Source organism: Rhinatrema bivittatum, chromosome 1 (assembly GCF_901001135.1).
Source record: "Rhinatrema bivittatum chromosome 1, aRhiBiv1.1, whole genome shotgun sequence".
Lineage (NCBI taxonomy): Eukaryota > Metazoa > Chordata > Amphibia > Gymnophiona > Rhinatrematidae > Rhinatrema > Rhinatrema bivittatum.
The window spans coordinates 613,129,795-613,145,467 of NC_042615.1; positions in this window are offsets into that span (position 1 = coordinate 613,129,795).

Sequence of the window (15,673 nt, forward strand, 5' to 3'; positions counted from 1 at the left end):
TCCCCATGCCCTGTCGGCCAATAAAAAGATGGCAGATGCTCCTAATGTACCCAGAGGGCCAAAGACAGCTGAAAGTGCTGCTGCACAAGGGGATGAGCATAGAAGGAGACTGACAGGCGGGGAGAGGGAGAGAGAGAAAATACTGTGGAGGTGAATGGGTAGGAAGGGAGAGGGAAGGATGTGGAAATGAATGGGTGGTTGGGATTAAAGAGAGCGTGGGGATGAGTGAGTAAAGGTAAGGAGAGAGCTGAACAGTGGTGGGAGAGAGCATGCATTCACCACATACACCTCTATCAATCAAATCAAATCAAATTATTATGAGGAGAGGAACAGCTGCAACACATGCTAAATGCATTTCATCCCTGGTGAGTAAGCATTTGAGGAATAGAGTGCCTTTTGAATTTTTGTGCATTTTATGTGGTATTCTTTTACAGACTTATTTGATATGTATGCAGAATTGCTCTCCTGATGTCACTGAATATCTGGAATTGGTTTGAGTAAGCTCTTAGCATGCTCATATCATGATGGCAGCTCAGATTAAGGCATATCCACATTTCCATCACCACATTACTGGCTCAATCAAATATGCTTAAAAAAAACTACATGGCCCAACTCCACAGGAAGTAGTAGAGAGATAAAGGAAGACAGAAAACTTTAATTTCTGTTAGAAACAATAAGAAGAAAAATATCATAGAGAATGCTATAGAGAAGTAAGAATACCTCACATGTATAAAGAAATCATAAAAAAAAAAAAAATATGGTCCCCCCTAGTATACTTTGCCTTGCTCTCATTGCCTTTTCTGTAGAGCTGCATATTTATCTTATTACAAACAATGTCTAATTTTTTTATGATGCTGAATCTTTGGCATCAATTCCATCTCTCTTTGGCTAGGATGTCATGATAGTTCAGCATGGAATATGCAGACCCACCTAGCACATGAAGGGGTAGGAATGTGTATTTGTTAGAAACAAATGAGTGAGTCCATTTTTGCTTCAATTGTGGACCCCGAAAATGAATTGAATGTGCTCACAAATTTTTCTAATTTGTTTATGTTTCCCATTCAATTTTATGGCACATTCAAGTCTATGGCTGTGCTGAGCAAACAGGTGCAGTTTCTAACTGGTAACTATGGCAACTAACTCTTGCCTGTGTGACATGGCCGCTGAGGCAGGACAAGCTGGAGACCAGACAGAGGACAAATCACAATGAAGCATCTTTTTAACTAATCTATAGCTGCCATCTGGATCAAGTGATGCAGGCATCCTCCCACAGAAAGCTCTGTGCATGTGCCAAGAAAGTCAATGTGCTCTGTTTCATTTCGCAGAGAAGGCTATCTTTTCAGAAGCTCTATGTGGTGAACCTGGAAAGACTTACATCTCTGGGCTCTGGGTATCATCCCTCAACAATCTAAAGTAATCTAGCTGAAATCTACACTAAATTTGACTGCAACAATACTGAAGGCACAAGTATGTGTCTATTGATCCATATATGCATAAATCTCCAAGAGGTATGCCCATTAAGTGGGAAAAAAAGATAAATAAAAAGTGCATGTGGTGGAAGACAAAATGGCCATTGCTAACAACTCAGCTTTGGGGCCAGCACTTGACAGTGAGGAGGTAGTGGAATTGACAACTGCAGTAGTCGCAGCTTTAAAAGATAAACTGGATGAAATCATGGAACAAATAGCTGACCTTAAGTCCTCTTTGTCTGAACTAGATCCATGGTTGGATAATGTGGAAGGCTGAGTCTCCATTATGGAGGATGAATCAATGTCACAGGCATGAAAAATCTCAGCAATAGAAAAGATTGATGACCTGGAAAACAGGTCAAGGAGGAGCAACATCTGGTTAGTGGCCCTACTGGAAAATATAAATGATGGACACCTAATGAATGATTTGGAAAAAGCCCTCAATTTGGGGAATTGCACAGTTGCCTAGTGATTGAGTGAGTGCAGTACATGGGATGAAACGTGATGGAGACAGGTGGCCACATATAGTAATAATAAAAGTGCTGAATTTTATGCATAAGCAGCTGATAATGCAAGCATTTCATAAACAAAAACTGAAATATCAGGATTATATTTCAGGACTATTAATATAAAGTCTTGATGAAGTGAAAAGAATTCAACCTCTTATGTGCAAAGCTGGCACAAAAACAAATAAAATTCATGCTGCAGTTTCCATTGAGGCTTCAGGTATGGCATGTGGGAACATAGAAACATTTTGAGCAAGTGGAAGCTGCACAACAATTTTATTTTTTTTATTTAGATTTATATTCTGCTTTTTGCACTTTTTTTTTTCAGCGCTTCAAAGTTTCAGGTACTGTAGGTATTTCTCTATCTCCAGAGGGCCGGATTTTAATATCTACATGCAACCCAGCACGCACAAATCTAAGTCCGATTTTATAACGTGCGCGCAGCCGTGTACATCTTATAAAATCTGGGAGCCCTAGGGGAGCCCCGATGGCTTTCCTTGTTCCCTCCGAGGCCGCTCCAAAATCGGAGCGGCCTCGGAGGGAACTTTCCTTCTGCCCCCCCCCCCCACCTTCCCCTCCCTTCCCCTAACTAACTTGCCCCCCAGCCCTACCTAAATCCCCCACCTTCCTTTGTTTTGTTATTTACGCCTGCCTTTGGGCAGAAGTAGGTTGCGCGTGCTGGCCAAGTGCCGGTGCGCGATCCCCGGGTCCACTGGCAGTGGAGAGGCCTCTGGTCGCCCACGCCACGCCCCCGGACCGCCCCGCCCACATCCCACCCATTTTTTCAAGCCCTGGGACTCTCACGCGTCCTGGGGCTTGCGCATGTTGCCGGGCCTATGCAAAATAGGCTCGGCGCGCGTAACCCCCCCTATGCGCGTAAATCCACCTGGATTTACGTGCGTAGGCTTTGAAAATCTGCCCCAGAGGGTTTTCAATCTAAGTTTTAACTGAGGCAATGGAGGTTAAAGTGACTTGCCCAAGGTCATAAGGAGCCTGTTCCCCTGGTTTGTAGCCCACTGCTCTAACCACTAGGCTACTTCTCCACTCACAATTTGTGAATGGTGTCTAAATGAATCAGAAAGGGCTTACCAGAAATTTGTTGGGATTAAGCTGGTTAAAGTTTTTTACAGCTGCCTTTCCTATTCAGTTAAACACTGTTATATTTATGCTCATCAATAACATACCGAGTTGACAGAAATAAAGTTGCTAAGTTTGGAAGGAGAAAAAAAGCTTTTTGCAAGGAAATGGAAGCTGTGTCATCGATTTAGAAACACATGAGCTGCTTAATACACAACAAATGTAAAGTAATTGGTCGCTATTGTTTTCAGCTTAACACAGGAGAATGAGTAGTTATGAGCAAGGGGTGACAAGAAGCTATTTTAATGTGTTTTAACCGAGTCTTGGCTCTAATTACTTCTGCGTCAGAAAAGAAACTCCTGCAGATTCCAAATGGAGAGATTGGTTTGCTCAAAAATTATTGCTGTTAAATCTCTTTGTTAAGCAGTTATAGCACACTGGATACATGCTTCCCCACAGCACGAATAGAGAATAAAACGCCGATGTCTGAAGCGGGTTCTATAGTCGAGCCCTCTCCTGAATTATGAGGAAACTTGTGCTCAATAAAGTGAGTGGATTACAAATATAACATGCTCCACAGTGCACTATTACCTTTAACCAGGGATCAATCCGGCAGACAGCAACGGCAGTTTTATTAATTTTGATGTCGCCAGAAAACCTCCACAGATCTGTATTGCTTTTTTTTTGTTTCATGACTTATACACCATCCATAGCAGAAATAAAGCTACATGGCAGGGAACCCCAGCGCATGCTTAAGTGCATAAGTATTTATATGCTAATTTCAATGTGAAATCAAGGAATACACATGCCCCACCCAGACCATGCCCATGTCCAGCCCTTTCTTTGTACTATTGGCAATTTAGTGATTTCAGATCACTGCCTTATGATCTATGCATTTATAAATCAAAATAAGGCAACTATTTCAGTAAATTGGCATATGCCACATTGGTTAGATAAGGGTCCTTATTTTAAAGTGTTTTGGGAGTCTAAGTGGAATTAATATGAATCTGAGAATGTCCAGCATAAAAATGATCCAATTTTATTTTGTGAAACAGCAGACTGTAATGAGGGGTGAGATAATTAGTTAAATAGCTTAGAAAAATCTAATGAATAGTTTACATATGGAAGACTGGAAAACTAGATACTGAGAAACACAAGAGTGTTAAATGACCTATTACATCAAAGGGGGCAAGGGTCTATATTTATGTTCAAGCATAAATTATTTCAATTTGGTAATCAATCAGGGCATATGCTAGCAAATTTAAGAAAAGCCCAAAGGAAGCCCAATTATATGTGTGGCATAAAAAATACAAAAGGGGATTGGATTACTTCAGCTTCTATGATGGGATCAGTGAGATTTTTAAGTCTTTGCATCAAAATCTGTATAACAAGGAACTAATAGATGAATAAAATAAAATGAAGTTTTTCTTCTGATGGTTTACAACTCCCCAAGTTGTCAGAGGCAAATCTAGTACAGCTAAATAGAACAATTTCCGAACATAAAGTTAACCTAGTAATCCATGAATTTAAACTATATAAATTACCTGGGCCAGATGGGATTTCTTCCATGTTTTATAAATTGCTACAGAATTCAGTAGTAATGTTGCTCAGAGATTTGTATAGATATTTAACACATGAAGGATCGATGCCTGAAACAATGCAGTTAGCAGCAATTGTAGATCTACCAAAACCTGGAAGAGTCCCAGCTGATCCAGGATCTTATAGACCTAACTCATTATATCAGGATGTTAAGATTTATGCCAAAATCATTGTCAATAGACTTAAAACAATTTTGCCAAATGTAATTTATCCAGAGCAAACAGGATTTGTATATGTAAGAAGATCAATGGCAAATGTTTGGAGATTATTACTAACCTTAGAATCATGTAAACATTCCAAGCTGACAGATCCCATAGTGGTTAGTTTTGATGCAGAGAAAGATTTTGATGGAGTGGCGTAGGAGTGGTTACATAGTGTATTAATGGAATTTTTCTTTTCCAGAGATATTCAGAAGGTAATACAGGTTCTGTATAGTAATCCAAAGGTACACATCTGTATCAATGGCACTACCTTGGACACTTTTAAAGGTGAATTTTAAAAGCCTGAGAACCGCTTTGAAAGTTACCATCCCTGATTGGGCAGGGGCACAAGGCAGGGAACATAAGAACATAAGAACATAAAATATGTCATTCTAGGTCAGACCAAGGGTCCACCAAACCCAGCATCCTTTTTCCAACAGTGGCCAATCCAAGTCACAAATACTTGGCATGTACCCAAACATTAAATAGAACTCAAGCTATTATTCCTTTGTGATTAATAGCAATTTATGGATTTTTCCTCTAGGAACTTATACAAACCTTTTTTAAACCCACTTACATTAACTGCCATAACTGTTGTGTATCCTGGCACCGGCAGGCCCGCGACTGGCTCTACTCACCCCCAATGCCCGAGTCCCAGACCTGGCCCTTCCTCATTAGCAGCGGTAGGCAGTCGCCTACGCGCCTACGTGCCTGCGCTCCTGCTACGCTCCCAGGTTCCACCAGCAGCTCTGTGGCCTCTTCCGGTCCCAGTAGGGTCTCAGCAAGTGCGTCGAGGGGAGACGCTGCCACCACGCAGTTTCAGTCTGTCTGCCTTAGGTGTGCTCACGTGCATGCCTTTCCCGACTTTAAAGGGGCCATGGCGGGAAACCTTCCAGCTGCCCTGGATGATGATGTCTCCGGGCCTTGCTACTTAAGGCAGGCTCCGCCATCTGATCTTTGGCTTGGCAACAGATCTCCATGATTCCAGTCTTGTGCTTAGTTGCTGCTTGTTCCTGATCCTGTGCCTGATCTAGTTCCAGTCCTGCGTTCCTGTTCCAGTCCATGGGCTCAGTTCCAGCTTCCGATTACCCTCTGGACGGATTCTCTGGCTTGACTCTCACTTGCTCCTGACCACACCTTGGACAGAATCCCTGGCTCTGACCCTTGCTTGTTCCTGACCACGCCTTGGATGGATTCCCTGGCTCTGACCTTGCTTGGATCTGACCTTGTCTCCAGCCACCTGCCCTGACTTCAGCTTGTACCTGACCTTGTCTCCAGCTGCTTGCCCTGACCTCAGCTTGTACCTGACCTTGTCTCCAGCTGCTTGCCCTGATTCCAGCTGGTACCTGACTTTGCCTTCAGCTGACTACTTGAACTTGGCCTTTCTTAGGCTTCCGCATTCTTACAAGCCCGGTCTTAACATGTACCTGACTCCTAGCCTGCTTTAGCCTGTCCGAGCTTCTGGATCCAGGCCCTGTCTTGAACCCAGCTCCATTGGACCCTGTGTCTCTGCTGCTTCCTGGCTCCATGCCTTAAGCACCCTTCACGGGATCAACCATGCAGAGGTCCACCTAAGACCAGCCAGCCCCGGTACCCAAGGGCTCATCCTGTGGGGAACGAGGGCTGGTGTTGGCGAAGCTCCAGTTGGCCTCCGCTTCCCGTTCTGCTCCACCTCCCGATGGTGGGGACCCATGGGGGCTTCCCCACAGGGAGTGTCAACTCCACCTTGAGCTAAGGGTCCACATCAGCAACAATAACCACATCATCTAACAAGAATTCCAGAGCTTAACTATGCACTGAGTGAAAAATAATTTTCTTTGATTTGTTTTAAATGAGCTACTTGCTAACCCATGGAATGCCCCCTAGTCCTTCTATTATCTGAGAGAGTAAATAACTAATTTTCATTAACCTGTTCAAGTCCTTTCATAATTTTGTAGACTTTTATCATATCCCCCTCAGACATTATTTATTTATTTATTAGTTTTTATATACCGACATTCAACACATGTTATCACATCGGTTTACATAGAACAAGTTGAAGGAAAAAAAAGGTTACAATGTAACAGCCCTAAGCACTTTAGCTTTTCCTCATAGGGGACCCATTTCATGCCCCTTATCATTGTGGTTGCCCTTCTCTGTACTTTCTCCAGTGCAAATATATCTTTCTTGAGATGTGGCGACCAGAATTTCACACAGTCGAGAGACAAGATGGCTGCCGTCCAGTGAACACGCTGAGGAGCTCTCTCTCTTGGGATCCCACATTTCCTTACATATTACTTTAAGAATGCCTCATACAAAGAGGAAGGCTAAGATAAGGGAGAATATAATATCTTCTCCCTTATTGGAAGAACATCATCCACGGATTGATAGCTTCTTTGCGGCCACACTAATGACGACGCTTGGATTGAGCAGTCACTGTAACGGCTGAGGTAGAGCGGTCCTTGGGGTTGCTGGCTGAAGGGATATTGTTCAATCCAGGAGCACCTACCACACCGTCACCACCTTTCAATTCCTTGTCAGATGGAGCAACGGCCCATTTCAGCAAGGCTGACCAGAAGGATGAGACACCAAGGGAAGAACATGGGCAGAGAAGCCCTGAAGTTCTAGAGGTGCAAACCTCAGCTGTATTACCTGAGAGCCCTGGCTGGGCCTTAGGTTTGGCCAGTTTATCAGACCTTGCAGGAGTTAGAAACGGCGTGTCAACTCATATGGGAGCAGGAGAAAGCGCCTGTAAGGTAGGCTCTGCCCTTAAAACACCTTTGATTAAACCTTTGATGGTAAAAATGGATTCATTGTGGACTGTGTTGGTTTTGTTAGAGTCAGCCATTTTGGTTCTAACAAATATCATGCTGGATATTAAGCAACGTACCCCAATTTTGGAGGAGACTGTTAGTTCTTTGGAAAAGAGAGTGGAACAACTTGAAACTCAATTTACAACAACAGAGAACCTTCAGCAGAGCTTGGTTAAGTCAGAATCAATATATAGTAAGAAGTTTGAGAACATTGAACATTGAAAATGTTTTGAAAAGTTTAAATCTCCGGATACTTAACTTTCTTCGCGTAAAATTGATACCTCCTACTGATTTATTTAAAACATACTTAACTAAGATTCTAGGTTTCTCACCTGATAATATGGCTGTAATTTAAAAAATGTATTATCTGCCTAAAGAACAACAGAGTAGAGAACCTGTGTTAGATCAACAACTGCCTGAGCAATCTATGAATGTTTCAGATATTTTAGATATGTCTTTAGATACTATGATAACAGATCATGCTACATTATTGGTAACATTTACTTTTATTTCTGATAGAAATGCTGCAAAAATGATTGGAATTGTTATAGGGCCAAAAATTTGGATTTACCCTGATTTAGCAAGGGCCACACAATTAAGGAGGAAAACGTTTCTGGAGATGTGGACTGAAGCTTTAACATGTGGAGTTGAATTTACGTTACGATATCTGCTGGAATCCACACTATTGTTGATTTACGGTTCTTTGTTGTTGAAGTGCTCCCTAGGCCGCCTCGCGGTGGGAACTATGCCGAACATCTAGGCCGTAAAGAACAATAGTGGATTTTCACTCTAGATACTGTGACTCCTAAAGGTCTGAATCGCGAAATTGAATGGTATCTTTTCACATAACTTATTTCAACACCCCCCCCCCCCTCTCTTTTTCATCAATTTTCTGGAATTCCGTCCTCTTGACTGTGATTGGGTGCCTTCGGGCTATGGGAGCCGGTGATTGGTTCCCCTGAAAATTGTGATCATCTCACCTGTATCTTCGCGCCCAAACTCTGCTTTAAATACCTGTGTTGTATTGAGGGTCAGTGCACTCCCTGCCATGCTGTAAATTTCTGCATCCAAGTATGTTAACTTGCTTATGTGTTTATTCTTAGCTCGGCGTTAAGTCCATTTTTGTATCCTGATCACTGATATGTTTTGTTTTCAGATTGCTATAAAATTGTTGGTCCCTCCCGATGCAGCCTCCGGCGAAACACGGGACCATGTCGGGGGACTTTTGTAAACAGTATCTTTTGGAATTGAACGCAGTGGAGTTGCCGCAATAAAGCTACACATTTGATTTATATACACCGTGTGTTTGAAATTTCTCGATTGGGACTTGAACTCAGTTTGTCTGCACTTTTCTTGTTGGATAGTAATTGAAATCTCCCATTATTATTGCACTGCCAAATTGGTTAGCTTCCCTGATTTCTCTTAGCATTTCATCATCTGTCTGACCATTTTGTCCAGGTGGACGGTAGTATACTTCTATCACTATACTCTTACCCAACACACATGGGATTTCTACCCATATAGATTCTACTGAGCATTTAGTCTCTTGTATGATCTTTATCCTGTTGGACTCTATACCTTCCTGGAAATAAAGTGCCACTCCCTCACCAAGTTGATCCTCCCTATCATTGTGATATAATTTGTACCCTGATATAACACTGTCCCATTGGTTATCCTCCTTCCACCATGTCTCTGTGATGCCAATTATGTCAATCTCATCATTTGCTGCCATACACTCTAACTCTCTCATCTTACTTCTTAGACTTCTGGCATTGGCATACAGACATTTCAAAGTGTGTTTTTTGTTTGTATTAACAACCTGCTTTTCAGTTGTTAGGGATAATTCGGAAATCATTGGCTTCGGTGATTTTTTGCATATTGGCACATGGACTATTTTTGCTTTTAATTGAACCTCTCTGTTGGGATGCTGTAACTCTCCTGGATACATTTCTCCGAACCATGCACTGCTGAGTGACTGTCGGCTTTCCCCCTTGTTCTAGTTTAAAAGCTGCTCTATCTCCTTTTTGAAAGTTAGTGCCAGCAGTTTGGTTCCACTCTGGTTAAGGTAGAGCCCATCCTTTCGGAAAAGTCTCCCCTTTTCTCAAAAGTTTCCCCAGTTCCTTACAAAGCTGAATCCTTCTTCCCTGCATCATCGTCTCATCCATGCATTGAAACTCTGGAGCTCTGCCTGCCTCTGGGGACCTGCACATGGAACAGGAAGCATTTCAGAGAATGCGGAGGTTCTGGATTTCAGCTTCCTACCTAAAATCCTAAATTTGGCTTACAGAACCTCTCTCCGACATTTTCCTATGTCATTGGTGCCCACATGTACCACGACAGCCGGCTCCTCCCCAGCACTGTCTATAATCCTATCTAGGTGAAGCATGAGGTCTGCCACCTTCGCACCAGGCAGGCAAGTTAACAGGCGGTCCTCACATCCACCAGCCACCCTTCTATCTACATTTCTAATAATCGAATCACCAACTATGATGGCCGGCCTAACCCTTCCCTCCCTGGAGAGCAGGTCCTTGCTACAGGATCACCTCCTGCTTCACCGGGGTGATGTTCTCCTACTGGGAGACCTTTCTGATCCAAGGCAGCACTGGGGCTGCCAAAATGGATTTGGGACTTGGCTACTATGTCCCTGAAGGTCTCATCAATGTACCTCTCTGTCTGCCTCAGCTCCTCCAATTCTGCTACTCTAGCCTCCAGAGATAGGATGCGTTCCCTGAGAGCCAGGAGCACTTTGCACCGAGTGCACACATACAATCTCTCACCGGCGGGTAAAAAATCATACATGTGACACTCAATGCAAAAAACTGGAAAGCCCCCCTCTTGCTGTTGGACTGCTGCCTTCATCTTAGTTTATTGAGTTCCTAGTTTAGGAGATTAAGGGAGTTGGAATGAGAGTACTTTAAATTTACAGGTGAATTTACTAATTAATCAGCTAGTGTCCTACAAGGGGATGATTAAACTTTCAATAAGGGCTGGTACAATAGTATGATTTAGATAAGACCCTGATTGATTTTTAATGAGAAAGTATCACTGTCTCATGCCTAAAAATCAAGGGTTGAGTGGGTGGAAAAGACAGACACTAGGAATTAACTATCTCTAGCTTGCTTGTAACCTCAGTCACTCACAAACTCTAAAAAAATATCCTTTAATTTCACCTTTCAACAAACTTTTATAAACCCAAAAATTTCTGAAAGTTATACTTACCAATCCTCTTTAACCACCACTAAATTAATCTTCACTCAGTTAATGAAAGGGTTTGAGATTCCGGCACGCGCTTCCATTCCTCCTCTACTGCAAAGGGCCTCTGGAAGCTGGGGCTGTGGAATTCAATCTCTGGATCGCTTGCGGTGACCTCTGGACTCCTCTCCCGGTGGAGGCTGGGAGCAGTATGCAGATGAGTCTTCCGGTCCTCCTCTACTGCAAAGGGCCTCTGGAAGCTGGGGCTGGGGAATTCAATCCCTGGATCACTTGCAATGACTTCTAGACTCTTCTCCCGGGGGATGCTGGGAGCAGTATGCAGATGAGTCTTCCAGTCCTCCTCTACTGCAAAGGGCCTCTAGAAGCTGGGGCTGGGGAATTCAATCCCTGGATCGCTTGCAATGAACTCTGGACTCCTCTCCTGGGGGATGCTGGGAGCAGTATGCAGATGAGCCTTCTGAGCCTTCTGGTCCTCCTCTACTGCAAAGGGTGCAGGGCCTCTGGAAGCTGGGACTGTGAAATTCAATCCCTGGATCGCTTGCGGTGAACTCAGGACTCCTCTCCCGGGGGCTGCTGGGAGCAGTATGCAGATGAGCCTTCCGGTCCTCCTCTAGTGTCCAGGTGATTTACTACTCTTCAAGTTTGTCAATCTGGCCTCCCACATCTTCCAGGTTCATCTGAATCTTCACCCTTGAAAACCATCTTCAGAACAGGTATCTCCCCAACATCCTCTTCAGTAAACAATGAAACAAAGAATTTGTTTAGTCTTTCCGCAATGGCCTTATCTTCCCTAAGTACCCCTTTTAACCCTCGATCATCTAATGGTCCAATCAACTCCCTCACAGGATTTCTTCTTCGGATATATTTAAAAACATTTTTTTAAATATAGTTTTTGTCTCTATGGCCAACATCTTTTCAAATTCTTTCTTAGCCTGACTTATCAATGTCTTACATTTAACTTGCCATTAGCCACTGTTCTGGGGAAGTGCATGCTGGCAGCCAGCCAGTGCATAAGAACATATGAACATAAGAACATGCCATACTGGGTCAGTCAAAGGGTCCATCAAGCCCAGCATCCTGTTTCCAACAGTGGCCAATCCAGGCCATAAGAACCTGGCAAGTACCCAAAAACTAAGTCTATTCCATGTTACCGTTGCTAGTAATAGCAGTGGCTATTTTCTAAGTCAACTTAATTAATAGCAGGTAATGGACATCTCCTCCAAGAACTTATCCAATCCTTTTTTAAACACAGCTATACTAACTGCACTAACCACATCCTCTGGCAACAAATTCCAGAGTTTAATTGTGCGTTGAGTGAAAAAGAACTTTCTCCGATTAGTTTTAAATGTGCCACATGCTAACTTCATGGAGTGCCCCCTAGTCTTTCTATTATCCCAAAAAGTAAAAAAAAATGATTCACATCTACCCGTTCTAGACCTCTCATGATTTTAAACATCTCTATCATATACCCCCTCAGTCGTCTCTTCTCCAAGCTGAAAAGTCCTAACCTCTTTAGTCTTTCCTCATAGGGGAGTTGTTCCATTCCCTTTATCATTTTGGTAGCCCTTCTCTGTACCTTCTCCATTGCAATTATATCTTTTTTGAGATGCGGCGACCAGAATTGAACACAATATTCAAGGTGAGGTCTCACCATGGAGCGATACAGAGGCATTATGACATTTTCTGTTTCATTCACCATTCCATTTCTAATAATTCCCAACATTCTGTTTGCTGTTTTGACTGCCGCAGCACACTGAACCGATGATTTCAATGTGTTATCCACTATGACGCCTAGATCTCTTTCTTGGGTTGTAGCACCTAATATGTAACCTAACATTGTGTAACTATAGCGTGGTTTATTTTTCCCTATATGCATCACCTTGCACTTGTCCACATTAAATTTCATCTGCCATTTAGATGCCCAATTTTCCAGCCTCACAAGGTCTTCCTGCAATTTATCACAATCTGCTTGTGATTTAACTACTCTGAACAATATTGTGTCATCTGCAAATTTGATTACCTCACTCATCATATTTCTTTCCATATCATTTATAAATATATTGAAAAGTAAAGGTCCCAGTACAGATCCCTGAGGCACTCCACTGTCCACTCCCTTCCACTGAGAAAACTGTCCATTTAATCCTACTCTCTGTTTCCTGTCTTTTAGCCAGTTTGTAATCCACGAAAGGACATCGCCACCTATCCCATGACTTTTTACTTTTCCTAGAAGCCTCTCATGAGGAACTTTGTCAAATGCCTTCTGAAAATCCAAGTACACTACATCTACCGGTTTACCTTTATCCACATGTTTATTAACTCCTTCAAAAAAGTGAAGCAGATTTGTGAGGCAAGACTTGCCTTGGGTAAAGCCATGCTGACTTTGTTCCATTAAACCATGTCTTTCTATATTTTCTGTGATTTTGATGTTTAGAACACTTTCCACTATTTTTCCTGGCACTGAAGTCAGGCTAACCGGTCTGTAATTTCCCGGATCTCCCCTGGAGCCCTTTTTAAATATGGGGGTTACATTAGCTATCCTCCAGTCTTCAGGTACAATGGATGATTTTAATGATAGATTACAAATTTTTACTAATAGGTCTGAAATTTCAATTTTTAGTTCCTTCAGAACTCTGGGCTGTATACCATCCAGTCCAGGTGATTTACTATTCTTCAGTTTATCAATCAGGTCTACCAAATCTTCTAGGTTCACCGTGATTTCGTTCAGTCCATCTGAATCATTACCCATGAAAATCTTCTCCAGTAATGCTGATTACTTCTGCTCTGGAGTAACAGTAAGTATTAAAATAAAAAAAATTAGGGATAGTTAGGATAGGTTTAGGAGGCGGGGAGAACTTATGCTTCCTTAAAAAGGATATCTACTTAATTCCTAGAGATGAAGTGGGTTTGGGATTCCCAAACTTATGGTATTATAACATAGCATGTAGTCTTAAAATATTAAAAGAATGATTGACAGATGATTCACAAAATATAATTGCCAGGCTAGAGAGAGTATCTATTGAACCTTACAGTTTACATTATTTTATTCATGCTAACATTGAGTCTTGTTAATACTGTCAAAAAAGGGTGGTAATTTCTTAGAAATTTTCTAGGCTCAGATTGGGAAAGGTCTTATTGTGTTGCGCCGGAGGTGGACCCTTGGGCCAAGGTGGGGTTGTCTTTTCCCGTAGGAGGTATCTGTCACCATCGGCAGGCAGAGAGGGCTGATGGAAAGCCCTCTTTCCCCATGGATTGAGCCTTTGGGTGCCAGGGCCGGCTGGACTTAGGTGGCTTCTGTTAGTGGTCGTCGATGGGTGGATCGAGGTCAGCCCAGAGGCAGCAACTAGTGTAGCTATCAGTCTGTACTGGACGAGGCAGAGTCCCGGAGACCCAGGCGCCAATAGGAACACAGTTTGACAGAGGGCGCCCGAGCAAGAGCAGGTCGAAGCCTGAATGAACCACGTCCAGGACAAAAGCTGAAGAGGCATCTTTAAGTAAGCTGGGATCAGGGCTGATGGCAATCTGAAAGCAGTGGCAAGCAATGTTGAGGTCTAGATGAGGAGAGAGTCAAAAGGATGGTCAGATAAAGCAGAATGCCAGGGCAGGAGAGAAGCAAAGGTGTAGTCAAGCGATGCAGAGGACCGGGGCTGGAGAGAAGAAACAGAGCAGTCAAGCAATGCAGAGGTCCAGGGCTGGAGAGAGGCAACGGAGTAGTCAAGCAATACAGAGGTCAATCCAGGTCAGCAATCCGAAGGAGAGACAAAGAAACAGGAACACAGGAACAAGGAAACAGGAACGAAGGCAATCAGGATCGGGAACCAGGAACTGAAGAGGCAACAAGTACTCGACTAGCGAGGGGACCTGCTGCAAAAGCAATTTGAGAGAGCGAAGCCCAGGCTTATATACTCGAGCTCTGCCGATGTCATCATCCGGGGATGCGGCCAGGTTCCCGCCGTGGGCCCTATTTAAAGACTAGCTGTGTGCACGCACGCGCCTAGGGAGGGGTATGGCACTGGTCGGGAGGGTGTCTCTCCGCAGGCCACACGGAGAGGCCTGACGTGGAGCATCAGGAGCTGCAGCAGAGCCGGAGGCACCAGCGGCGGGCCGAGGATGGAGCCGGCGGCCCACAGCCACCAGAGACGAGGGACCAGATGATGGATTACTTTGAAAGAGTTGAGGGGGCCGAGCTGTGGGTCTGCCGCGGCCGGTGCGTGTAACATATTGTCTCCCATTGGTGGGGAACCCAGACTTTCTGCTGGATAATATGTACCAGATATTCCAGATGCTAGAAATACAGAGAGTAGATTTATTAACCTACAACATGGAGAAATGCAATATAGTTGTAAGAATTTACATTTAAACAGCAATGATTATTTTGCATAATTCAGCTTTGCAGTAAGAGGTCAAGAGCTCAAGCCTTTTCTAATGGATCTTTCCAGCGGCTCTTATGGCTGTATGCAAAGAATCAAATAAGTTTGACTATTTTACACAAATTTTTACATAACAATTCTAAAAATTCAGTGTTGCAAATTCTGGCAGAAATGTGGGCGGCTGATGTACAATGCAATTTGTCAGATGATGATATATATATACATGAGACATTCTTATGAAAAAGCAGTTAAACAATGTAATGTGTTGGGAACTTCATTTTAGGATTATGCATCCAATTATATTTTGACCAATTAAGGCACTTAAAGCAAAGATTGCTATGTCAGACATGTCTTAAATTGTCACAGCCTAAAGCAACATTGATGCATTGTTTATGGGAATGTGCCAATGTGCAAACATTTTGGCAAAGTTTGATGCTTTTTTTCATTTCT